Source organism: Sapajus apella, unplaced genomic scaffold, assembly GCF_009761245.1.
Source record: "Sapajus apella isolate SASKATOON/1434 unplaced genomic scaffold, GSC_monkey_1.0 scaffold13, whole genome shotgun sequence".
Lineage (NCBI taxonomy): Eukaryota > Metazoa > Chordata > Mammalia > Primates > Cebidae > Sapajus > Sapajus apella.
The window spans coordinates 24,915,595-24,942,019 of record NW_022436953.1 but is presented as its reverse complement, the minus strand read 5'-3'; the positions used below and the strand labels follow the sequence as shown (position 1 = coordinate 24,942,019).

At 44.2% G+C, this 26,425-nt stretch overlaps 1 protein-coding gene and 1 non-coding gene across 2 annotated transcripts in view; both read left to right on the top strand.

Annotated features, from left to right (window-relative positions):
- The window catches only part of ATE1 (arginyltransferase 1), a 240,889-nt gene that overhangs the window by 182,650 nt on the left and 31,814 nt on the right, over positions 1 to 26,425 (top strand). The gene's annotated exons all lie outside the window — the stretch shown is intronic.
- Positions 2,622 to 2,723, top strand: LOC116554256. The gene has a single exon (XR_004270138.1). It is a non-coding gene; the product is annotated as a small nucleolar RNA U13 (small nucleolar RNA).

Here is a 26,425-nt window from a genome sequence, read left to right as displayed (position 1 = left end):
AGATTAAACTGCACAGATATTTGTTTTGTCTTGATTGCTGTTATTTTGTTTCGGTAATAAAAGTCCCCAGGCATCTGGCTTGAGAGAGTGCTGATCGCTCTAACTTTTGATGCCAGCCCTCAGCAGCCCCTTTAAGGAATCACTTCCTCCTTGGCTATATAATGCTCTCCTCTCCTTGAATCACAGACTCCGCATTGCTCATGGGGCATGTGACATGCACTGTGTTGTATTTGGCTGGGGCACAGCAGGGAGGTGATGGCACTTGGCTGTCCCATGGAAGTGCTGGGTTCTAGGGTCAGCAGTGCCCAGGTTTCAGATTCCTCACTGCTTTTTAAGATGTACTTTTAAACAATGTCAAGCTTTTGGACAAACTGCAAGAATAGTAGAAAGAACCACTGCATACCTTTGGGAAATTAAACATTGACACATGGTGTTATCTATAGGACATCACATTTCACCAATTTTCCTAACAATGTCTTTCAACTTTTTTTTTTTTCCAGTCTAGGACTGTGCATTGAATGCATTTAGGCAGTATGGACCCATTTAGTTTTGATCACCAATGAAGCAAATCAGCCCATCCCACTCTTTCTCACTTTTCAGTGGAAAAAAAGGTTGATGATTACAAAGAATTGGAGAACACAATTAACTTATTATTAACAGCGTATATAAATCTATTGTTATTTACCCTTGCAAATAAGATGAATTTAACTGGGCATGATGACTTATGCCTGTAATCCCAATGCTTTGGGAGGCAAAGGCAGGAGGATCACTTGAGGCCAGGAGTTCAAGACCAGCCTGGGCAAACTTGTGAGACCCTATCTCTACAATCAATCAATCAATCAATCAGATGAATTTACATATGACTTTATGTTTTCAATCTCTTATAATAATTGAAAATAGCCAAAGGTAAATGAGAATGTTCATTTGACTCTATGTTGCTATTTAAATAGTACAGCTTCACAAAGAGCAGTCCTCAAGAAAGTGTCCCTCTGCAGTAACAGGGGAGTTATGATACAAACACTTTAGCAACAGGGACGATGTCTTGTTGGTAGGCTAAAATTATTGTTACATCACTGCCCTCAGTGGGTGATATAGTTTGGTTGTGTCCCCACCCAAATCTCATCTTGAATTGTAGCTCCCATAATCCCCCATGTTGTGGGAGGGACCTGGTGGGAGGTAATTGAATCATTGGGGCAGGTTTTTCCCATTCTGTTCTTGTAATAGTGAATAAGTCTCATGAGATCTGATGGTTTTACAAAGGGCAGCTCCCCTGCACACACTGTCTTTCCTGCCGCCATGTAAGACATGCCTTTCCTCTTCCTTCACCTTCCACCATGATTGTGAGACCTCCCCAGCCATGTGGAACTGTGAGTCCATTAAACCTCTTTTTATTTATAAATTACCCAGTCTCAGGTATTTCTTCATAGCAGTATGAAAATGGACGAATACAGTAGGGTTAACCTAACAACCCATAAGAAGCCTAACAGTAGAGAGAGAGACTAGAGGAATGGTCAGAAAAACAGTGAATGGGCTGAGGGTGGAAGGAAGACCTCTGAGGGTCTGTATGAGCCATCATATGTTATATGACACCTCCAAGTGAAACGCTGAATTCATCCTCTTGAAAATGTCATTTGTGCTACTATTCTCTGAAATACACATTAAGTTCTCTAGCAGCGAAGAATCCCAGAGGAGGAAAGTGTGAGTGTTGAGAGTTTGAGGGTAAAAAGGAGGGCGTTGGAATTTAACAATTGTCATTGTAATACCCTTCTCCCCACATCTGCACCTGTCGTAGACGTGGGTGTGCATGTGTGTGTGTTTGTGTGTATGTATGTGGGCAGGGGGATCCTTCCTTCTCTGGGTATCTTTGGTCAGAGTGTATTCCTTTAGGAGGGCTTTGTATAAGATGAAATGACAATAGCTAGTCTATCACATTGTAGGAATGTCAGCCTCATGCAAGAATTGTGACTAAGTTTGAAATGTTATTAATTTACAGGGATGATTGAATGATGTTAATTGAATCATTCAAGATAATATCAGACCAGAAAGTAGAGACTAGCAGCCTTGGGACTGCTGGTTATTTCTTTAAAAAAGAAGAGAGAGAGAGAAATTTTTTAAATTACTTAAAAAGTGTTTTCATAAACATAGAAACTGGGTCTCACTATATTGCCCAGGCTGGTCTTGAATTCCTGGCCTTGAGCAATCCTTCCTCCTCACCCTCCAAAGTGCTGGGATTACAGGTGTGGTGGATGAGTCATCACACCCAGCCAAAGGAAACTCTTTTTTTTTTTTTTTTTTTTTTTTTTCTTTTTGAGATGGAGTTTCACTCTTGTTACCCAGGCTGGAGTGCAATGGTGCAATCTTGGCTCACTGTGACCTCCGCCTTCTGGGGTCAAGCAATTCCCCTGCCTCCTCCTCCCAAGTAGCCGAGATCACAGGGATGCATCACCACACCTGACTAATTTTGTATTTTTAGTAGAGACTGGGTTTCTCCATGTTGTTCAGGCTGGTCTCAAACTCCTGACCTCAGGTGATCTGCCCGCCTCAGCCTCCCAAAGTGTTGAGATTACAGGCATGAGCCACTGTGCCCAGCCAGGAAACTTTCTTAATAAAAAAATTTTAAGATCCTTTTGTAGTTCATGAACATGATGATTGGGTGTTCATGCGCTTGTGTGAGATGTGCCACCCTTGAAACTTACGTCGGCATATTACGTCGCCATCTGACCTGAAAAAAAAATTTTTAAACATATAGAGAGATGGATCTAATGACCCCCATGTACCACTGCTTAACCTCAACCATGCCATCTCAGGGCTGCTTCATTCGTTTTACCTTACCCTGACTCCTCTACCCTGTCCAGAAGAATTTTGAATCAAACTCTGACGACACATAATTTTATTGATAAATATTGCAGCATGTGTCTTTATAAGATACAGGCTCTTAAAATAACCATAAGCGCTCTTCATCATATCTCTATTTATTGCAATAATCAATAATTCCTTAATAGCATTGAATAGCCATTCAGTGTTCACATTTCTTCAATTGTCTTATAAATTTGTTCACAACTTGTTCAAAATCAAATCCAAATTAGATCTATAATCATGATCAGTTAATATGTCTCTTAAGGTTATTTTAATCCCTAAATTCCTTATACCTCGTTTATTTTCCCTTGCAAGTTATTTGTTGAAGAAACCTGGTCATTTGTTCTGTACAGTTTCCAAAAGTCCAGATTTTGCTGATTGTGGCCCCATGATGTCATTTAACACGTTCCTTTTTCCCTTGTACTTTTTGTAAATTGCTATTTAGATCTCAAGGCTTAATTAAATCCATGTTCAAGTTTTAAAATAAGATTCCTTCACAGATGATGTGCTTTTTCAACAAGAGTGAGAAAATGTCTGATGGTTTCTATTTTTATGAGATTAGCAGCCATTAGTGACCGCCTGGATCCATTATTTAATTACAGGTTGAAAATGGTGATAGTCAACTCTTATTCCAACCACACTTGAGATAATCTACCCTCATCAACTATGAGACCCCAAAGGCAGTTCATATAGAAAAGCCTCATTTTTCCTTTTCATTTAGCAATTTGCAAAATAAGGAGTTGGTTTTCTAGAACGTCTGAAAGGTAACCAATGCGTTTCTTTTTAAATACCATATGAACTCTTGGGTTTAAACATAGTTGTTGGATTTGAATCCACTGAAGATTTTAGGACTCTAGGGATTTTACTTAACCAGATCAGACTTATATCTCTATCTCTTTTCTCCATGATGAAAAATCCCAGTTTCCAGCTGGGCATGGTGGCTCATGCCTATAATTCAAGCACTTTGGGAGGCCAAGGCGGATGGATCACTTGAGGTCGGGAGTTTGAGACCAGCCTGGCCAACATGGTGAAACCCCATCTCTTCTAAAAAAACAAGATTAGCCGGGCATGGAGGTGCATGCCTGTAATCCCAGCTACTTGGAAGGCTGAGGCAGGTGAATTGCTTGAACCCGGGAGGCAGAGGTTGCATTAAGCTGCAATTGCACCACTGGACTCCAACCTGGGCAACAAGAGTGAAACTCCATCTTAAAAAAAAAGGAAGACGGTGGCCAGTGTACAAAGTGTAACTGGGAGGCCCTTTGCCTAAATTAACTTGTGTATCAGCTTTTGTTTAGAATTCAGAGATTTCCTTGGGAAATAGTATTACTAACATAGTAATAATACTAATGAATTATTTTCTAAAGTCGAAAATAAATATCACATTAACACAAATTTCTTGGCACTATAAATATTTAGATTTGTGGTCTTCATCCAATTTTCTTCAGACACTTTCAAAAGTGTGAAAAATTATACTTTATGCCAGTATAAATGGCATTTTTATTTCCTAGAGAAATCTAAGCACTCCAAGGCCCTTGATGTTGGCTATCTTTTAAATTTTTGTTAATAAAAATAGAAGTGACGCTGCCAGAGAAGCATGGCCTCCTCGGCCTGGGCAGCCACCCCTGCCGTGTCCCCTCGCTTTAACCTCCATGTCCCGAGTGCACCCTGAACTGCGAGCCCCAACCTGTATCGGGGCAGAACTGTATCCCATAGTCCAGAACAATCCTGGTCCCTAGCACTGGAGTTTGGAGGTTGGAGTTCTGTTTGTTTTGTATCAGCAATCGGCCTTTTCTGCTTAGCCTGCCAACACCTGGAGAAGGGGGCTTTACCTCCCTCTGGCAAGGCATAAAGAGGGCTTGTCAGAATAGCATAGGAAGGGTCACGCGCTGTAATCTCAACACTTTGGGAGAGTGAGGTAGGCGGATCACTTGAGGCCAGGAATTTGAGACCAGCCTGGCCATCATGGCAAAACCCCATCTCTACTAAAAATACAAAAAAAAAGAAAAGAAATAGCTGGGTGTGGTGGTGCACACCTGTAATTCCAGCTATTCCGGAGGCTGAGGCATGAGGATCATTTGAACTGGAAGGCAGAGGTTGGCCTAAGCCGAGACTGTGCCACTGCACTCCAGCCTGTAACAGAGTGAGACTCTGTCTCAAAAAAAAAAAAAAAAAACAGAATAGCACAGGCTCATCAGGAAGATTACCAGAGGTGAGGTAAGTGAATCACAGAGCGCTGTACAGACATAGAGCACTACTCTTGTGTAATAATAATGATAACTATTATTATTAGTAGTAGTTTCTGGGCACTTGCCATGTGTCAGGAAATGAGTGCTTTACATAATTCTCTCTTTTAATTCTCCTAAAAGTTGTACAATATAGGTGTTATTCTCATCTCTATTTTACAAATAGGGAAACTGAGGCCCTAAAAGTTTCAGTAACTTGCCTGAGGTCACATGGCCAAGCAGCCGGAGCCAAGATTCAAACCTGGGCCTTCAAATTCCAGAGCTTGGCCTCTGAAATTGGACACTTTAAAATCCGTTTCTATTGTAAGAACATATTTTTGGATGTGTGCAAGCTTGAGTTTGGATTTTGAAATCACAATTATGTTTAGTGTCTTTTAATATTCCAGAATGTGTCTCTAGCTCCCTGGATGCCTCCTGGCCAGTCTTAGTTCCTGGTGGCTGCAGTGCAGTCTTTGGCAGTTCCGCACGTGTGCATCCCAAGTGTGGGGCTGTGTGTAAGCTCTGCGTCTCAGCATCACATGTGTGGGTGAGAGGAGCCTCTGGACTTTTGGTTCACCCTATGGGCAGGAGAGGAGGACAGGAACGGGGGCATGGAAGAAGGAAGATAAAGCAGTGGGGACTCACGGATGCCCCTCGCCCCTCCCTTGGAGATCCTGCAATCTGCTGGGATGATTATCTCACCCCATCCTGTGTGTTGTAGTCCAGATAATGTTTAATTCCCCCCTCCCTCCAACTTTGAAAATCACTTACCCCACAGTGTATAAAATAGGAATGCTGTGTGCTTTAGAAAGATGCACAAAAATGGAAAGAGAATTTACCTTACCCCCTCTGGGCATCTCAATGGGCAGTTTTAAAGATGCTTAATGAAGCATGGGGCTTCTTTGGCGATGACTTACATTCAGGCTGCAAGCTTGGGATTGTTTTCTTCCTCACCCCTTGAATGGGAGTGAGGGCGCCTCTCTTCTCTCTCTCCCCACCCCCCACCTGCAACGCCGCACAGCTCCCATCTACCACCCCCAACCCAGGCGGCAAATTTCCCGTGGCTCCCTCCCCCAGACCAGCCTGAAAATAGCGCTCAGAGGGAGAGAAAGAGGCTTTGGGGAGGGTGACCTGAGCAGTCAGCTTAGGCGAAATGTGCACAATAAACTTCTCTCTGGACTGAATTGTTCTATAAAGTGGCAATCACTTCCCAGACAGACAGGGCCTGGAGGACCCGCCATTCTGCATCTTTTAATCACGGTTGCTATGGAGAAGGCCACTATTGCATTAGAGAAAGCGCTTTAACGCAATTAACACATAGTTCAGTTGTTCCTCATCCGTTTTGGGTCCGGGGCAGAGGCGGTGATGGAGTATGGCTTTCCCTGGGGCATGAAAGAGACAGCAGGCCAAACAGGGCAGGGAGGATTCCCAGGAAGGAAATGGCAGCACAGGACTGGGTTGTAGATGAAGGGACATCCAAAGGAGAACCGGCCTTAAAATGAACAGAAACTCGGGGTTGAGTGTTTCAAAGCAAAGCAAACCAAAATAAATAAATAAAGAAGAACCTCTGCTGGTTACTTTTTGGATTTGGAAATATACTGAAAAATCTCTACACATCCTCTGGTGAAATGGATTTTCTACTATTTCTTATTTCAATGAGCTGTGTTTTCTTTCCTTTTTGAGAACAGGGACAAACCCAGCAGGCCAGCCAAGTGTGGTGTAGACGCGACCGCCTCTGCTGTTTCAAACCCCATTTTGCAAGCTCATTTGCAAAACAAGGAAGATACGTTCTTCTGTGTAACTGAGCTATCAGCAGAAGCATTTCCCAGAGTGCCCCTCCTGGCTAGAAAAAGGAGATACTAGTGAAAATGATGAGTTTTGCTGTTTATCAAACGAGGACTTGAGGATCTATTTTCCAAAGTAACTGTATTCTGACCATTTCCCAGAAACAGGGCTGTAGCGTGATGCTTTCTCCTCGCCTCTGTCTGGCAGGGTAGAGTAAAAGAGTCAAGCAACAATTTAACTCTCAATTAACAGTATTTAAAAGAAGAAAAAAAGTATACTCATGCATCCTCTTCTAAGAAATCAGCCTGCAAAGGGGCGGGCAGTGGAAAAGCTGGCCGACAAAGCAGAGCGGGAGCGTATATGTCTTGTATATAGATGTTTTGTATCACCCCTAATTAGCTAATGTATTTCTTTCCGCTGGACTCTTGGAGGAATTCTCAAGCGAGAACCCTGCCGCTCCTGGAGACCACAGAAAAGCAAATGACACCGAATTTTTCCTTCTTAATTAAAATGTTAAACAGGGTTAAGATGCCAAGCTTCATCAGAGATATTTGTTCCCCTGGTGAACCCTGAGCCCTGCTGGGGCTCAGTTCAATGGGAGTTATTTGAGTCAACACATGTTATTAAGTTTCCAAATGTAATCAGCCCAGATATTTTAATGGAAACTTTCTCCATTCTTTTAATAAGCAAGTGGTTTGGTTAAAAAAGCACTTGGGTTAGGTGCCCTGCATTGCCCTCCTGTAACCAAATCGCATAGCAACAGGCAGCTGCCTCTACAAAGCCGGGCAGGCTCGGCGAGGGGCAGCCGGCAGGAGCCCAGCCCCCAGCCCCGGTGTTTGGCCAGGCATAAATATCTTCAATGGGATTAGAATGTTTAAGGGGCTAAAGGCTGTGGGAAAACTTTTGTCTGCCATATTTATCTCTTCTGCTGTTGTGTCTTAACATTTCCACTTGGGTAACAACGGGGTTAAAAGTAAGAGCAAATGTTTTGATGGGTTTATTTCGAATTATGACTCGATCGATCTGCATGATTGACTGTGGGCCGCGGCCTGCTTCTCACCATGCCCTCTGAGGAAGAGGGTAAGTGGATGGAGGCAGTGGGAATCAACGCCAGGGAAGGACTTCGGCGTAGAGAATTAATTACATGGGGTCGAGGGGAGACGCTTTTCTCCCAGGGCAGATGCTTGGTATCTTAGAGACAGGTTTTGGGCTTGCAGCCGTGCTGCTGGGGTACACGTGATGCAAGAGCAGCCCTTCTTTCTGACCAGCGGGTTCTGGAGGAGGGAAAGAAGTAGGAGGCAGATGTTTCTGTATCCTGGTCTGTGGCTTCATATAACTTGAAGGGATGCTGCATTCCAGGCTGGGCAAGGTATTCCTCTCTTATGAGATGAACCGTGTTCCATCTCCCAAAATTCATATGTTCTAGTCCTAACCCCTGGTACCTCTGAGTGACTGCGTTTATAGAAACGGTCTTGAAAGAGGTGATTATGTTAACGTGAGGCCATTAGGGTGGGCCCTAATCTAATCTGACCCATGTCTTTATAAAAAGAGACAGTTTGGCCACAGAGGAAGGGACAGCAAGGATGCATGCCCACAAAGGAAATACCATGTGGGCTGCAGCAAGAAGGTGGCCGTCTGCATGGCACTGAGGGGAAGCCTCAGGAGAAACCAAACCTGCTGACACCTTGATCTTGGACTTCATCCTCCAGAACTGTGAGAAAATCAATTTCTGTTGTTTACGATTCCCAGTCTGTGGCATTTTGTTATGGCAGTCCTAGAAAGCTAATCATCCCTTCAAAGTCTTTTCCAGCCCCACTAGAGATGTGGATAATCATGTGTCAGAAGAAGCAGGTATAAGGCCCTGAAAAGATAACCTAGGCCACAGACCAAATTCTCTCTCTCCCTCTCTGGAGAGAAACAAAACTCACACTACTGAACAAAAGATGCTGCCATCTACGCAGTTAGCACACCCCCACACTGCACAGGTGAGCTAGGGAAATCTTCACCCTCTCTGCCAAAGAGAGGAGCGGAGTTTGAAGTTGGGGGGGGGTAGGCATTCTCCAAATTTAAGCAAAGTTGATATATTAAACTTAAACTTGAAAAGAGATATAGTTAAGATGAATGATTCACTTTATAGAAATGATTCTTCACTTTGAAAAAGTATATATATAAAGAACACATTAAATACGGACTCCTTAGGTACATCTAGAATTGGATTTAATGTAGAAACATCTGGTTTGTACACAATTTCTTTCAGAAACACTTGCATAAAGCAAGGCCCATCAATTTAGAAGATAAGGCACTGATGAGTAACTGACAGCTCTTTCTTGCACTGGTTATGTACGGTCAGCAATAGGAGCTGTACAACCAGACACAAGGGCAAGTCAAGCTTAATAGATGAATAGATACACCCATAAATATCTATACATGTCTCTATCCATTTATAGGTGACTATATATACATTTTCATACACATGTGCATATATGTGAATATATGGATATACATGATTAATAGCCATACACACATGTACAATATTTCTTGCAGCTGAAATCTTCATTAAAGAGCAGTTTATTCAGTGCTTGCTTTATTTGCTATTGTGTTGAGGTGCTTAGAATACAGACAACACATGTTTCTGCATCTGCGTGAGTTTTCAGTCTACTAAAGGAGTGAGCTATGGAAATAAATAACAGGTGATTTGAACATGATAGACGTTTATGCCACTGTTAAGGAAACAGGAGCCTAGGAGAGCCAGAGGAATGTCATTTTATGTTCAGCGCCATCTCAAGACTAACTAACACAGGGTACATTCCTCACCAGTCATGACCAGGTGTCATAAGAGGTTTATAGTTCAGGAAACAGCTTAGAGATACCTGCAAAGACAGAGTCCTACAGCAACAGGAAGTCCAGATGTCCCAACATCCATAACAATATACACATTCAAGATAACTATAGTCAGCTTTGATGTGCTTATGCACTAACATGCCGAGGATGGTTTTTTCTTTAAATCGGGAGAACAATAAATTTTGTCATGCTGTCAGTCCACCCGCACAGAGACATAGCTTAGCTTAGCTTTCACATAGATAAGACCCCAATATGAGAAAAACTGAAAACACAAGGCATTCCTCCTCTTGCTTTCTGAGGATGCCCTACTCTGTAACTGAATAGCTGTCAAGGAAATTCTGTCTTCTCACTGTGCTCTGTGACTCACTTTGAATTTCTTCTTGCACACGATCCAAGAACCCTCTCTTGGGGTCTGAATCAAGACCCCTTGTTCTGACAACCCGAAGTACATGGGGGATGTCCACCCATGCGGTTGGCCCAGAGCTACTGTTCAGTGTCCTTTCCCATCTGCCTCTGTGAGGTCCAATCTCTGTGCCTGCGCCACCTGCCACTTCTGACCTCTGCTTTACAGAGGAGGAAAAAGAGAACTCTGAGCCGAGGTGTGGTCAAATAGACACTTAAAGTGTACACTAACGGTAGTAAAAACATGAAAATTTAATAAAATATATCGCACATTTGTCTTAGGCTGGTGACATAAGTTTCTCTTACCTGAAACTGGTCTCAAAGAGAATCTAAAAACCAGACAGGAAACAGTTCCATTTTACTTTCTGCCCTGACAACCCAAAGCTTGCACTAGTCTCTTGGTTTTGGGATTACTTTTTATTTTATTTTTATTTGGGATTACTTTGTATTTTATTATTATTATTATTACTTTGAGACAGAGTCTTGCTCTGTCTCCCAGGCTGGAGTGCAGTGGCGCTATCTCGGCTCACTGCAAACTCCGCCTCCCGGGTTCGAGCAATTCTCTGCCTCAGCCTCCTCAGTAGCTGGGATTACAGGTGCCCACCACCATGCCCGGCTAATTTTTGTATTTTTAGTAGAGACAGGGTTTCACCATCTTGGCCAGGCTGGTCTTGAACTCCTGACCTTGTGATCCACCCCCCTCAGTCTCCCAAAGTGCTGGGATTACAGGCATGAGCCACCACACCCAGCCAAGATTACAGCATTTTTACACCTTTCTGGAGAATGTGTATGTTTCATTCATCCACGTTCTTTCTTCTACCTCCCCTGTACCGGTCTGCATTCAGCTTCCTTCCCTCTTGAATGGTGTAAGAACCTCTAAGTGCCCCCCATCACCCACCTTGTTCCATGGTCTGAATAATGGTCCTAATGCACAATTGCAATGATATGACTCCTCTGATAAAGCGTCATCAGTGGCTGGGCATGGTCGTTCACTCCTATAATCCCAGCACTTTGAGAGGCCAAGGAAGGAGGATTGCTTGAGTCCAGGAGTTCAAGACCAACCTGGGCAACATAGTGAGACCTTGTTACTGCAAAAAAAAATTAAGAATTAACTGGACTAGTGGCGCGTGCCTGTGGTCCCAGCTACTGGGGAGGCTGAGATGGGAGGATAGCTTGGGTTTGGGAGGTAGAGGCTGCAATAAGCTGTGATCTCACCACTAACTCCAGCCTGGGTAACAGAGTGAGGTCCTATCTCTCAATAGATAAATAAATAAGGAGCCATCAGCATCTTCCCGTTCTGGTGTACGTGACATTTATTAGCTGCTGTCTATGTGCTAGTTGTGCATATACGAGGCTCACAGATCAAAGCCCTAACTACTAACCCAGGCATTCGGAGGTTCCATGCCCAGGACCCACCTGGTTCTCAGACACTTCAGTCAAGCTCTGTGGCCTACCCAGGTGTCCAAGGCTCGGCCCTGGCTGCACCACCAGCCAGGTCACCTCTGCTCTCATCTCCTGCTCACTGCAGTGCTCCTCTGCAGCCTGGGACAGTTTATAGTCACTGAAAAGGGAAAGGGAAGGCCATGAACCTGTTCATGTAAAAGAACAAGAATCACGCAATAAACAATACACTCCCCAGAAAAAAAAAAACCCACCAACTTTGGTTTAGTAAAAAATATTTAAAGAAAAGATACTAAAATGGTTGGGCACTGTAGCTCACGCCTGAATCCCAACACTTTGGAAGGCCAAGGCGGGTGGATCATTTGAGGTCAGGAGTTTGAAACCAGCCTAGCCAGCATGGCGAAACCCCGTCTCTACCAAAAATACAAAAATTAGCTGTGTGGTGGCGGGCACCTGTAATCCTAGCTGCTCAGGGAGGCTATTTTTGTTTTAATAATTATAATAATAAAAAGTCCAAGCCTGCATATTCTTTAAGATCTAACCCAAATTCCACTTAAAATGATAGAAAACGATATGAGCTTTTAGATGTTTGAACTGAAAGATGTTTGAACTGAAAGATGTTTGAACTTTTAGATGTTCAGACCCTGCTACCATGACCAAGTAGCCTCGGGACACCCATCTGTTATATGGGATGGTGCCTTATATGACGTGGAGGGTGAAATAGAACATCCTCAACCACTTAGCATACCACTACGTAGTACAGCAGCTGTCCCCAGCCTTTTTGGCACTAGGGACCAGTTTCAGGGAAGATGATTTTTCCATGGACAGGTGGGGGGAGAGGAGGATGGTTTTGAGATGAAACTGTCCCACCTGGGATCATCAGGCACCAGTTAGATTCTCATAAGGAGCGTGTAACCCAGATCCCTTGCACGTACAGTTCTCAACAGGGTTCGTGCTGCTATGAGAATCTCCTGCTGCTGTTGATCTGAGAGGAGGTGGCACAGGCAGTGATGCTCACCTGCCCATCGCTCACTTCCTGTTATGTGACTCAGTTCCTATCAGGCCATAGACGGGTACCAGTCCATGGCTCGGGGGTCGGGGACCCGTTTAGTAGAAGATGAATACATTTTAATTCCCTTCTCTTTCTCTCCCTCCACAAAGCCTGAAGCCCCCTCAGGAAAGACTCTCCTCTTACCTGTGTGTGTCCACTGTGGCCCTACTGTGAGCTATGATTGTTTGTATGCCCTCTACTGAATGGAGACATTGTGAACAGGGCTGGTAGTTAGTCATCTCTGCATTCCCTGAAGCTCCGCTCTTCCCATGGTGGTATGTTAAACTATTGAGTATTTGTTAAAATGGAGTAAATAATCAATCTCTGTATTGAAATGAAGAATCTACCAGAATGGTCTCGAGAATCCAAGATTCAATAAAAAACAGACTCAACCCGAACAAGAAAAACCAAGTGAAAAAGAGTAGTCAGTTTAAACACACTTGAAAGTCATAACTCTCAGAAAATTCAGAATTATGACTCCCTTGCCCATCATAACCTTTTCACATCACACATATGTAATAGAGGCAGTAAAAGTTAACATGACATTCGGTAGTACACGTTACAAACAGATTGCACGAAGCAGTTGAGTTACTGTGGCAATGGGATCATAACTTCGAATTTCCCCACTTTTATGCATTTGTAATAGCATCAGCTGTAACTCTGCATTAGCGGCCCGGTTTACACTCAGAACCCAAACTGTATTTATCACAGGAAACAAGAGAAAGAAGCTACCATTTACGAGGCCTTGAAACTGCTCATGACCTCTTGGGGTTTCCAGGGCTTTACCAAGTTTTCCGAGTGACCATTTTCAGAATGCCGTTGGAATAAGTGAGAGGCTTTCCCCACTCACAGAGCATTGGGCTTGGCTTTCCCAAACAGCATTTATTTTTTCATTAACATAAATGCTTTTCGGGCGGGGCTGTGTCACTGTGGCACTAGCCACATAGCTTGTGGCAGGAAGCTCTGGGCTTAATTAAAATTGGGACTTTGCAGACAATAAATAATGCTTGCTGCTCATGTGACACCCGTCTCTGTGGGCTTTTGGAGAATTCCAAAATGTCACCTCTAGAAGAAGCCACCCACTCCAAGGAGATTCAGAACGTGACACCTTAGGTTAAGAGGTGGGCTGTCCTTCCAGTGCCACGTCACAGAGATGTCTCACAAGACTCTGAGCTTGGTTCCATTGTTCTGTGGCCGTCAGGGAGCTCTGCGCCTGGATATGCTGGGCCTGTGAATGGCATCTGTTCCTCAAAAGATGTGCAGAGCATGAGTCAAGCGTGCCCATCCCATGACTAATGATTCTGCCAGGAATGAAATTCTCCTACATTCCCCCCTTAATCCTTCATTCATGTTGCAACCTTTCATCGTGAAGGTCTTCTCTGAAGGTAGAGAATGGATGAAGACTCTTTTCGGGAGTCTTTATACACCTGACGGTTGTTATTACGGTTTTCCTCACCGTCTTCTCCAGCCTAAATCAATCCAGTATGACTCGAACCTTTCTTCCGGGGCCTTGTTTTCTTACCCTTTGATCATTACTGTCATTTTCTCAGTGAGCTCCAAAGAGTCCACCCTCTGGGGCATAAACACACAGTCGCCAGATGAGAATGGGTAGGGTTAAGGATTGACTGTAAAATCATTTTGAGCCCCAGGTAGAACTTGTAATAGCTCCCAGAAAAAAAGATTTTTAAAGCACTCATCCAAACCAATATCAAGAAAGCAAAAACAGCATCTCTCTCCCTCACTCTCTCTCTCTGTCTCAATCACACACACACACACATGCGCGCACACACACACATACACTCACGAATATTTAAGGATGGTGGAGAGGCTGTGTGAACAGGAGTCTATTTATGTGCTTTTTTCTTCTGAGGAAAGTCAGTTTGTGATGAATGGCCATGAACTTGGAATGTTTTAAGCTCCTACGTTTTATTTTCTATCTAGTTGACTTTGGTGAATGTCATTTGGTGATTCCTGTCAGGGTTGCATTTTGGAAAATGGCAAACACCTCCTTGGCAATACTTTAGAGGAAAAATCTCAGCAAGCGTCGGGGTGAAGGCCAGGCAGCAGTGCTTGTGAGCCAACCAGTGAGGTCAGCGTGGTCTTTATTTAGGGGGACGGATGGAGAGGCAAAATTGTTTGTTAAATAAAATGCCTTTGATATTTGTATGAACTTCAGGAAGTGCAGAACTTCTTTTAGTAATCCCCAAACAAGGGGGGCAATGCTGGCGGTTTTGTGCTTTTCGCAGGCATGTCCGGATACGTGATCATTTTGCAAGAGGTCCCAGGAAGAGTGAGATTGGAAGAAAGTCGCAGATTTTAGTCCCATCAGTTAAATTACCTGACATGTCAATCTTCTTTCATTTTCAGGTGGCAGCACAAGCAATGGGTGAGTGTTTTTCCATGGGGTGTATAAAGACCAGATGAAAGTCATATTTTCTAAGAAATTTGATGAAGCTCAAGAGTTCTCATTTGGTTCATAGGAGGTCTTTCAAACACAACACTAAAGCCCCCAAAAAACAAAGTGTCTAAGTCCTTGGTTAAAGTAATTTGGTTTCGGCGGGGTACGTAGTGATTATTCTTAATAGGCTCTTCTCTTACTTATTCTGGGGGGACCATGGAAAACTGTGTGCTAAGAGGGTGTACTCTGTTGTACCCAGGAGTCAGGGCAAATGGACTCCACTTGCCTATTCAGTTAAATATCAAGTATCCTCAGAGCTACTTTCTTTTAAGGTCACAGTTTACTGCGGTATACTCAGAGTAAGGATATTTTAAAAAACCTGCTATGTGGATTTATCATCTATGTGCTGCTTCCAGAGTTTTGTACCTTGAAATAAAGACATATATTCAGTGAGAGAGATTTATAAACGTAATAAAGACAAAAAACAAAAATGAAGGCCGGGCGTGGTGTCTCACGACTATAATCCCAGCACTTTGGGAGGCTGAGGCAGGCAGATCACCTATGGTCAGGAGTTTGAGATCATCTGGCCAACATGGTGAAACCCCGTCTCTACAAAAAATACAAAAATTAGCTGGGCATGGTGGCAGGTGCCTGTAATCCCAGCTACTTGGGAGGCTGAGGCAGGAGAATCGCTTGAACCCAGGAGGCGGAGGTTGTGGTGAGCCAAGATAGTGCCACTGCACTCCAGCCGCAGTGACAGAGCAAGACTCCATCTCAAAAAATAATAATAATAAAAAAAGATTATCAACCACATAGTGAGAGAGGAGCCATGGTGGTTGGGGATGATTCTATCTGGAATGTGTGGGGAGATGAAGCAGGCTTTGATTTGACTGTGAATGAAAGAAAGCCTAAAGTAACATGGGTTTATATGAGAGAGGAGTTTATTTTCCTCTCCTATAAATATCCAGGGATAGGCAGTCTAGGCTGGGATGGTGACTTTATGATCATTGTATCTCTTTCTGTCTGCCAATCTTAGTTTGTACCTTATAGTACAAAATGGCTGCTCATGCTCCAGCCATCACATTCACCTGCCAATCAGCAGGGGGCAGGACAAAGGAGAAAACTGCCCACTATGCTCCCCCTTACCTCCTGTTGGCCAGAAGTTATAGCTATACCTGGTTGCAAAGGAACCAGAAAGTTGTAGTTTCTATTCTGAGTAACTTTGCTTCCAGCTAAAAATCAGTTCTATTGAGAAAGGGAGGTTCAAGGGGGAGTCTGAATGCCCATTCTTAAGGAGAGAGAAATATTTTCCTGAAATTTAACTGTAAATGATAGCCATACTATCATTTGTCTAATTAAAATTTGAAAATAATAACAATATTAGTAATTTATTCATGTTTACTATTCAGAGGGAACAACTTTGACTGGAAAGGTATTCTTTTTTCTTTTTGAGATGGAGTCTCAGTCTGTCACCAGGCGCCATCTTGGCTCACTTGCAACCTCTGCCTCCTGGGTTCAAGAGATTCCCCTGCCTCAGCCTTCCAAGTAGCTGGGACTACAGGCATGCGCCACCACACCCGGCTAATTTTTTGTATTTTAGTAGAGACAGGTTTCTCCATGTTGGCCAGGATGGTCTTGATCTCCTGACCTTGTGATCTGCCCACCTTGGACTCCCAAAGTGCTGGGATTACAGGTGTGAGCCATCGCGCGGACCTGAAAGGTATTCTTAAAATGGTTGCCCTCTGCCCTCTGCCACATCTGCCCTAACAGGAGCCCTGTGCTGTGGACTACCCATGGAAGCGCCGCTGTTCTGCAGAGCACCCCTGCCAATCCCTCCCAGGGTGGCCTGGGGTGAGTCCTCCATGTTGTTGCCACCTCAGTTTCCTCTTGAATCAAAAGTGCATAGTAACACCAGCCTCAAAGGGAAGTTTCAGGTGTGCCCAGTGAATGTGACTGTCATTTGTCCTAAGACCCGGGGTCACCCTCTCAGCCTGACGGAGACAGGATCAACAGTGACAGTCTCTGTGCAGGCTCTGTGGAAGCCCACCGTGTAACCTGCCGTGTAATCCACATGTCTCATCCTCATTTGATAGAAAAGGGACCTGCAGGTGAGAGAGCTTAAGAAATGTGCCCTGGGTCCCCCAGCTGGGCTTTGGCAGCCAGGACCTCAACCCAGTTCTGATGACTCCTGGAGCCTGGGAATCCAAGCTCTCTGCTGGGCTAAAAATAACAAGGATCAGGTTAAAAGTCTCTTCTCACTTTTCAAATCCATGAAAAAATTCAAAACTTTTGCAATTTTTTTCAGCTCCACTTGGAAGCATTAAAGAGGAAGGTCTCACTGTCTCCTCGAGCATACGGCGGAACTTGTTAATAGCTCAGGATGGTGTGTTTCTAAATTTGACATTAAGGAATAGAGACAAGGATAATTACTGCTTTCCCTTTGTTTGTGCTTAAAAACACTAATTAAAGATACAGAACCATTTTAAAGAGAACCTGTGTCTGGTGCAGCCATTTTTTCCCAGCACTGTTGGCTGTGTATTCACATTATTCAGGGAATGTAGGTTTTTCTCGTGAGCCTCAGTTATCCACCAGAATGGACCATTGTCCCAGGGCATCTGTGAGCAGCCCCAGTCTACAGAGCCCCCTTCCTTCACTCTGCCTGTATGTGGCCAGCTCCCAGGGCGGATTCATTCTTGACACGTGCTAATTACCCGGCTCAAGAACACACCAAGGTGTCTGCATGTCTTCTGTCTCTTTTATTTTTATTATGTTTTTATTTTTTGAGATGGAGTCTCACTCTGTCACCCAGGCTAGAGTGCAGTGGTGCAATCTCTGCTCACTGCAACCTCCGCCTCTAGGGTTCAAGCGATTCTCCTGCCTCAGCCTCCTGAGTAGCTGGGATTATAGGCACATTTCACCACATCTGGCTAATTTTTGTATTTTTAATAGAGACACACTTTCACCACTTTGGCCAGGTTGGTCTTGAACTCCTGACCTCAGGTGATCCACCCACCTCGGCCTCCCAAAGTGTTGGGATGACAAGCGTGAGCCACCGTGCCTGGCCTTTTATTTTTATTTTTAGTATTTTTTAGAGATAGGATCTCACTATGTCTCCCAGGCTGGAGTGCAGGGACACAATCATAGCTCACTGCAGCCTCAAACTCCTGAGCTCAAGCAGTCCTCCTGCCTCAGCCTCCCGCCTACCTAGGACCACAGGCATATACCACCACTACGCTCAGCTTTTCTGCTCTTTGATTGTGAGTGCCTGGCTGTGACCCGAAGCTTCAGAGGGAAGCATTTCTCTCCACTCCTATTCTCTATCCAGGCACGGAATTCCCACCAATTTTAGGAAGCTGGTTGCAGAGAGAGAATGTGGGTTGCAGGGCAATGGCCAGGGGGGAAGGTAAAAGGCATCCACGCTGGCACAGACAAGCCCGTGACGTGGAGACTCTGCTTGCTCATGCCAGGCCAGAGGGCTGCTTCTGTTACTCCACTTCTGTTAGGGGATGCTAAGCCCCAAAGGCCACGGGGCTCTGAAGGAGGGTCCCCTTCAGCCTGGTTTTCTGCCTGAATACAGGAAAATGAAACAAAGAAGATGTTTTTTCTTGGCTTTCCTGGTAGGGGACCCAGTTGCTTTTCAGATCCATCAGAAATAAAGGCCTCCTGGCTTGAGAGGACTTCTGCACCCTCTCTTCTGGTCACTGCCTATTCTTACACTCTGCTTTTCTGTCAATCGAAGATCAGGGTCTTGCCCAGCGCAATGCTCTCCTCACACTGGATGCCTTGGAAATGTTTGCAGCGCTGAACTGAATATTGAGTGGTGGACAGTAGACGAGGTCCCTGGGAGGAGAGCTGTGTGCGGCTTTCATCTGGGCTGAGGCCCTATCTCAACTGGCTTGATTTTCTCTGTGTGGTAGACAAGATATCTCCCCTGCCCAGACACTACCTTCTGCCAAAAGGCAGCGATGCCTTAATAGTTGGGCTGGATTTCTGCTGGATACATTTAGCTTCAGCAGAAGATAAGCTATTTGCTCCATTACCTTCCCAGCCTTTGAGAATAGGACTGTCCCCACTTCAGGAACCCCGTGGTAACATTGCCTTCCACCCCACTGGGGGCAAACTCATTTCTTTAGTGAGGAAGATCAGAGACAGGTGGGTGGCCATGTTTAGCACTAATTAAACCAGCAAAGGAAGGCTTGATCTCCAGGGCAGAAAGAAGGGTCCTGTTCCCCATTCCCTGAAGGTGTGTAACCCAGCTGTGCCACTCACTGATCTGGTGACTTTTGGCAAGTAACTGAATCTCTCCCAGCCTCCATGTTCCCATATGTAAAAGTAATAGACCCATGTCATGGGGGGCACAAAAAGGATTAAATGAGCTAATACACATCAAGGACTGAACATGGGCCTTGACCGACAGACACGCTCAATAATGTTATGATTACTCTAAGTCTCTACAGAAAAGCAGGTCTCGGATGGATGAGTAACAAATGTGTCTAGCCTTGGGCATGTTCTGTTAGGAATCCAAGACATATTTTCCAGCAGGACAGGCAGATCCTAGGACTTAAATCCATATGAAGGACCCAAGAAGATACACAGGAGGGAGAAAGCAGAATAATAGTGGTCCCTTGGGGGGTCATGCAGCCAGGTGAAGATTCTGAGAAGGACACTGGGCTTTTAGGACTAACTGATCAAAACTCATTATGACTTTTCTCATTCATTCATTCACACAACAATTATCTACCAAGTGCATATTGGGGGTGAGGCACTGTGCTGAGTCCCGGGGACCCCATGATGAACAAGAGTGGTACATTTATGGAATTTCTGATCCAACTGAGGGGGTGGGAGCAAGGGGAGGCAGGCTGCAGATAAGTGGATGAATGCATGAACAAGATCATTTCAGAGAGTGCCTTGGTCATCTATTGCTGCATATCAAACCACCCTAAAACAAAGTGGCTGAAAACAACGGTGACCATTTATTTACTCATGATTTTGCAGTTTGGGCAGGGGGATCTGCAGTTTGAGTGGGTCAGCTCGTCTTTGCTGTACACGGCTTCAGCTGGGGGAGCTCAGCCGGGGCTGGAGGAGCCACTTCCATGACAGCCCACTCACTAGGCTGGTTGGCTGGGGCTGGCTGTCGGCTTGGGGCCCCGGTGGGGCAGTTGGCCAGGGCCTGAGCCCTCCTTCGTGCCATCTCTCCACGTGGGTAGGCAAGGGCTTCTCACTCTCTAGAGAACATTCTAAGACAAGTGTCAAGAGAAACAAGAAGCCACCAAAGCATTCTAGGTATGCGAGTCATGCTGTTGGATGGGGAAATTTCAAAACTTCTCTCTTTCTTCATTTTCTCATTTACAAAATGAGAGGCCTGCTTGAGTCACCATTAAAGTCTTTTCTAGCCAACATGCCTGAAAAAAAAAAAAAAACACCAGCTCTTTGGTGTCTGTAGTTTCGGGGTTTAAGACTTCTCCACCATCATTTCTCCCAAGAGCAATGAAGAATCAGAAGAAGGCTTCCTGGACATTTTATGAGAAAAGGCACAAAACCCATTAATAAAGGCATGGTCAATACGTGTTCCAGGCTATGCGTGTACCTCTCGTCAAGTACACCCTGCATGAAGATAGATGTGAAAGGCCAATGCTTAAGCAAAGGCTCTTTTGAGCAAGAAGAGAATGTCAATCATCAAAGAATTTCAGAACATACAAATCTTCTAGTCTAGGCAAGACCAACACATAAACCAAATTCCAATGAGCTAGCGTTACCCAGCGCTCAGTGGTCCTGGGGGGCAGGGGGCATCAGAACAGAAGTCGTCTTTGGAATTTAATTAGATCGAGATGGTTGATACATTCTTCAAGGAGGGAGCTGAGCATTTAAAATTATACCAAAGATATTTTTCCCTGGGTATCTGTTATGGGAGCCATGAACCTATCAAAATGTGTGATAAGGAAGCTACTTGTGTCATTTTAAACTAGTTCAAACCAGCTAGGCTGCTCCCTGCTTTAAGCTGCTGGCTATCAGCTGTCATTCAGCCTGGATGTGAAACAGGCAGGTGGATAAGGAAGACATCATCTTGTTAGAATCTGCAGGAGCAGGCAAGCAGAATGCCTATCATCATCACACATCTCCCAGGCGGACTCAGGCGCAGGCTCCGGCACGAAGCACTGTCTTAGATCGGCTTTTTCATTTAAATGACATTTTTGGGGGAAAGGTTAGAATTTAATCCTTTCTCAGCATAGAGTTATTTCAGTTGCCACTGATCTCTCCGATAAATGAGAAGGGTTTCGTTTTTCTTGCTACCAAGGTATCTAATTTTATAAAAGCCTTCAACAATGTAATAATTTATTGTCACAACAGGATGGCTGCGTGTAAGGACTGGTCTACTTTCTATTAATTTTCTAAATGAATCTCTTCTCCTCAGCACTGAGAAGTTGTGCATGCCTTTCTCTGTGGGTTCCATTAAGACCTGTTTGAAGTCATGATCGTAAGATCATAACGATGTTTTTAAAAGATAATGGGGTTCAAAGAGTTGTACTTAGAAGACTTAAAAAGCTTCATCATCTTAATTCCTGTCCTCAGAGCTATGATCTGTGTATGCAGTAATTGGTATCATTTTCCTTGCAATTTCACACCCAAGTTCTATTGTTCTAATTACACCTAGTGCTCTTGGGAAATGACACATGTAATAAGTAATGTAAAAATAAAGGAGAGCCTGGCATCTTCTAAGGAATGCGGCGGGGGCGGGGCGGGAAATTGAGGCAAGGGGTGTATTATAGCTTACATAACCATTTCTAACTTTCATGTTATGGCCACAGCAAGAGAAGTGCCAGCATGGTTATAAATTAGACATCAACAGATGAGTCAGTGAAAACACTTGGAAATGTTCCTATCTTCAAAAGATGGGGATAGAGGAGAAGAAGGAAAAAGGAAGTCCATTCTGATCCTAAGAGGCAGAATTGGGGCTTTCTGCTAAGATGGAAGAGAGGGGAAGCAGGTGGAAGTGAGGTAGTCTTAGAAACAATGAAATTATTCTCACAAATTCTCATGTACAAGGAAGTGTAATATTTGCATTATAATCATACCATTCTCAGCTCAGCTCATGACAGAAACTTCTAAAGTCTCCACTTTGTCACAAAGTGATATCAGAACTCAAAGATGTCAATTAACTTGTCCAAGCTCATAAGGAAAGGCCACAGATGAGACTGGAAGTGGTGACATTCCTAGTCCTTGTGTTAGCTAGCTATGGCTTTCTCCTTGTCCCGGTGGGGACTAGGGAACTAGGGGAGAAAGAGTGGCGTGCGTTGTATGAACGATGGCAGCAGAGGACGTCTCTTCTCTCCTCTTGGGCCTGTGTTGATCACATTCAAGTATTTTTTGTTGTTGTTTTTGTTTTCTTTTAGAGACGAGGTCTCACTTTGTCGTTCAGGCTGGAGTGCAGTGGTGTGGTCATACCTCCTGGGCTCAAGTGATCCTCCTGCCTCAGCCTCCTGAATAGCTGGGACTACAGGTGTGCGCCACAACACCCGGCTTTTTTTTTTTTTTTATGCAGAGATGGGGTTTCGCTATGTTCCCCAGGTTGGTCTTGAACTCCTGGGCTCAAGGGATCCACCTGCCTCGGCCTCTAAAAGTGCTGGGATTACAGGTATCAACCCCTGCACCCTGCCTCACACCCAAGCAGTCTACAGCAAATGCCAAACCCATTCAGGGCACATTTTGTCATAGGTTTGAACTAAACCTAAGACTTTCCCTGTTGTAGTAGACACAGGCCCTACCCTAACGAGGGTGGGATGGCAGTGTGTGGGACCCAGCGCAAGAGATCAGTCTTTTGTAGAAAAACAATATTTTTGATAAAGTGGAAGCGCATCAAAGACATATAAAGAAATTCCTTTCTGCCGGTCAGGAAATGTTTAAAAAATTGAAAGTGGGAGAATGCTGTGGAAAAATAACTTTGAGAAGGAAGGTCTCTCCACTGAGCAGCCTTCCTTAAAAGCGTCTCGTGCCCTTTCTGACATGCATCCTAATGATGTTGCTAAGTCCGCTCAAACCAGCCTGATTGTTCTTCCACCCGAACGCCCCTCTCGGTCATGGTTTCATTCGGTCGACATTGCGGCTGTGCCCTGTGACCGCCGTAGCACAGAGCCACAAGTATCACCATCTTTTTGCAGTCTGCCCTTGCGGCCTGTCACAGCCTAATCAGAAATCTCTGTTCAATGCAGTGGTCTGGGAATGTCCCCCACCAAGTTGGTAGCTATATGCTTTTCCATTTTGGAGCCCTGGAAGTTTCTGGTTCAGCAGTTTCCTTTCTTAAGACGATATGATTTCCTATCGTCTTAAGTAAGCTGGAAAGAATTTTTTGAATGAGAGAGAGAGGAATAAAAGGCACTATGTTGTACAGTGTTGTTTTCCTTTTTAAAAACACACACACAGCGGACTGTTCTGGAAATGCATGAGCTGAAGTCACAGCCAAGGTCTCTGCTGGTAGGAGCCCTTCCTGCCTGAAAGGGACCACTTGTTAATAGCTGTATTCATGGAAGTTAAAATTAAATTTCTGTGTGTTGATGTAAAGCTAGCTTTTCCCTCAGGGCTATTTATTTTAAAAATCGAAAATAGTAAAGGGTCCACAGCCTAGAACGTAACACAAGCAGATTGGGGTCTGTACTCTGAGCAAAGCTTCCTTTGTACTCTGTCTCTGCAATTGAATGCCCTCCAGGAGTAACCTGGCACCGTGCTGGTTTCCCCGTTGACATGTGGCAAGCTCAGGCAGTTTTTATGCTCACCTGCAAGGGCGGTTGTTCAAGATTTTCATACCTGGAGCTAAAGGCTGCCATCCTGAATGCATGTGCCACACAGGAAAGTGGGCTCGCGGGAGGCTGTGGCTGTGGCGGAATTGGTTTTGTATGTGGGATTGTTTTGCCTTTAGGGTTCAAGTTTGGGATGGATGCTGTGTTTTTTTTTTCAATATCCACATTTTTTTATTAAAAAAATAAAAATTAGCCGGGTATGGTAGCTCATTCCTGTAATATCAGCTCTTTGGGAGGCTGAGGCGGGTGGATCTCCTGAGATCAGGAGTTCGAGACCAGCCTGGCTAACATGGTGAAACACTGTCTCTCTAAAAATACAAAAATTAGCTGGGCATGGTGGGAGGTGCCTGTAATCCCAGCTACTCGGGAGGCTGAGGCAGGAGAATCACTTGAACCTGGGAGGCGGAGGTTGCAGTGAGCAGAGATCATGCCACTGCACTCCAGCCTGGGCAACAAGAGTAAAACTCCGTCTCAACAAAAACAACAACAAAAAAAATTAAAATTAATGATTAGAAAGCAAAAGCGAAGAAGGCCATTTCCAATAATGCCGATAAATAAAGGTAGAAAATGGCCCATATTCTCATCAAGGCAAAGGTTTAAAATCTCGATGTTTAATAATAATAATAATAATAGGGCTTGGGTGCTCCTGTTTGTAATCCTAGCATTTTGGGAGGCCACGATGCGAGGGTTGCTTGAGGTCAAGCCTGGACAACATAGTGAGACCCTGTCTCTACAAAAATATTTAAAAAACTAATTGGGCATGGTGACCCACGCTTGAAGTTCCGTCTACTCAGGAGGCTGAGGTGGGAGGATCCCTTGAGCCCAGGGGGTTGAGGCTGCAGTGAGCTATGACTGTGCCACTGCACTCCAGCCTGGGTGACAGAGTTAGACTCTGTCTCTAGGAAATATAATGATAGGAAGAAGTAGAAGTAGAAGGAATTTTTATTCTTAGCTCCCTTGGTTAGAATAAAAGAGTAAACAAGTCTCCTTAAAATGTCGTTTAAAGATCCAAAAAGCCCTCTTAGTTATGGGAAAAAGCACCAGCTGCAGTGGGGAGCAAGATCAGTCCCGCGAAGACCTCTCTTATGCAACCTCAGACAGCTCCTCATAGACACGGGATGCCTGGCTGACTTGATTCTCACTTGATTTCTATGCTTGGACTTTTAATTTTTACCCAGAAGCAACCTGTAAAGCTCATGAGAGGACTTGTTCCTCTCCTTTCTCAAAAGCGATTCATATTCATTTCTCCCTTTGCAAATGCTAATTAAGACATTTAGCAGATGAAGTATTGGGAATCAGGCAATATAAGAAGAAAATATTGATGAGCAAGTGTAAATTGATTTCCTCCTGTCAGTGAGAAGCATATTTCATTTTTTTTCTGGAAGAACGTATTAAATTTAAACCATCCTAGTAATAAGTAAATGCCATCTACCTGTCAATGGTATCACTCAATTGCCTTAGAGTGTGGATTTCTATACTATTGCCCATGGCTTCTCTCTAAAATCCTTTAGCGATGCACCCATGTAGAACTGCATCTGCACAGAGTATCGACAGAGTTCTCAGCTCACAGCCTGGGTAAAAATGTGCATGAATGAAAGACTTTCCTGGGTTCGACTGCCTCTAAAGAGCTCAGGTTTCTTATCCATGTTTTCTCTAGGACTTCGTTTCAGATCTGGGAGGGAAAGAAGAAACCCCCTTGGTGGCTGGGTTTCCCATTCTTTTATCCCTCACTTGGGATCCATGATTAATCCGTGCATTGTACAGGAGAGCCACCTCTGTTTCTTTGGGCAAATGGAACCAAATTGGAGCTGTAAAAGCAGGACCATAAATCAGCTCGTTACAATGGCAACTTTCTTGAAAGCACCTAAAAGCCCTGTAGGCATTCCTCTTAGTTAATGAGCAACAAGGTAGAGCCTGAATTGCTGGCTTGGTAGAGGCCAAGTTAGAACCAGAAGATGGATATGTGAAAATCAGTCACCCAGGAAAATCCAAGCCACCCAAAGAAACACAACCAACTTCAAAGGCCTCCTGCCCCTTCTCTTAGGCAAGGCTCTGCTGGCTGAAGCATTTGTATGAAAAGCCATCTGGTACTGCCGTGAAACCAGCTGTGGAAACCTATTTTGTGCTATCTACGGAAAAGGATTTTCTCTTAAACATTGTCTTTACGGCTTCTTCTTCTTGAAGTGTTGTCTGGATTTCCTGAGAGGTGATAGCTGGTCAGAGCCCCCTTTTCTTCTTCTTTTTTTAAAATACAATTTTTTTATTTTTTATTTTTATGGGTACATAGTAGGTGTGTATGTTTATGGGTTTTATGAGATATTTTTGACATAGGCATGCAGTGCATAATAATCACAGCAGAGAAAATGAAGTATTCATCCCCTCAAGCATTTATTGTTTGTGTTACAAACAATCCAGTTATATACTCTTTAGCAATTTTTAAACATACAATTAAATTATTATTTAAAAAAATATATATATTTTATCGTACTTTAGGTTCTGGGGTACATGTGAAGAACATGCAGGATTGTTGTATAGGTGGCAATGTGGTTTGCTGCCTCCATCCCCATCACCTATATTTGGCATTTCTCCCCATGTTATCCCTCCCAAACCCCTACCCCCCGTTGTCGCTCCTCTAGTCCCACCCAACAGACCCCAGTGTGTGATGCTCCCCTCCCTG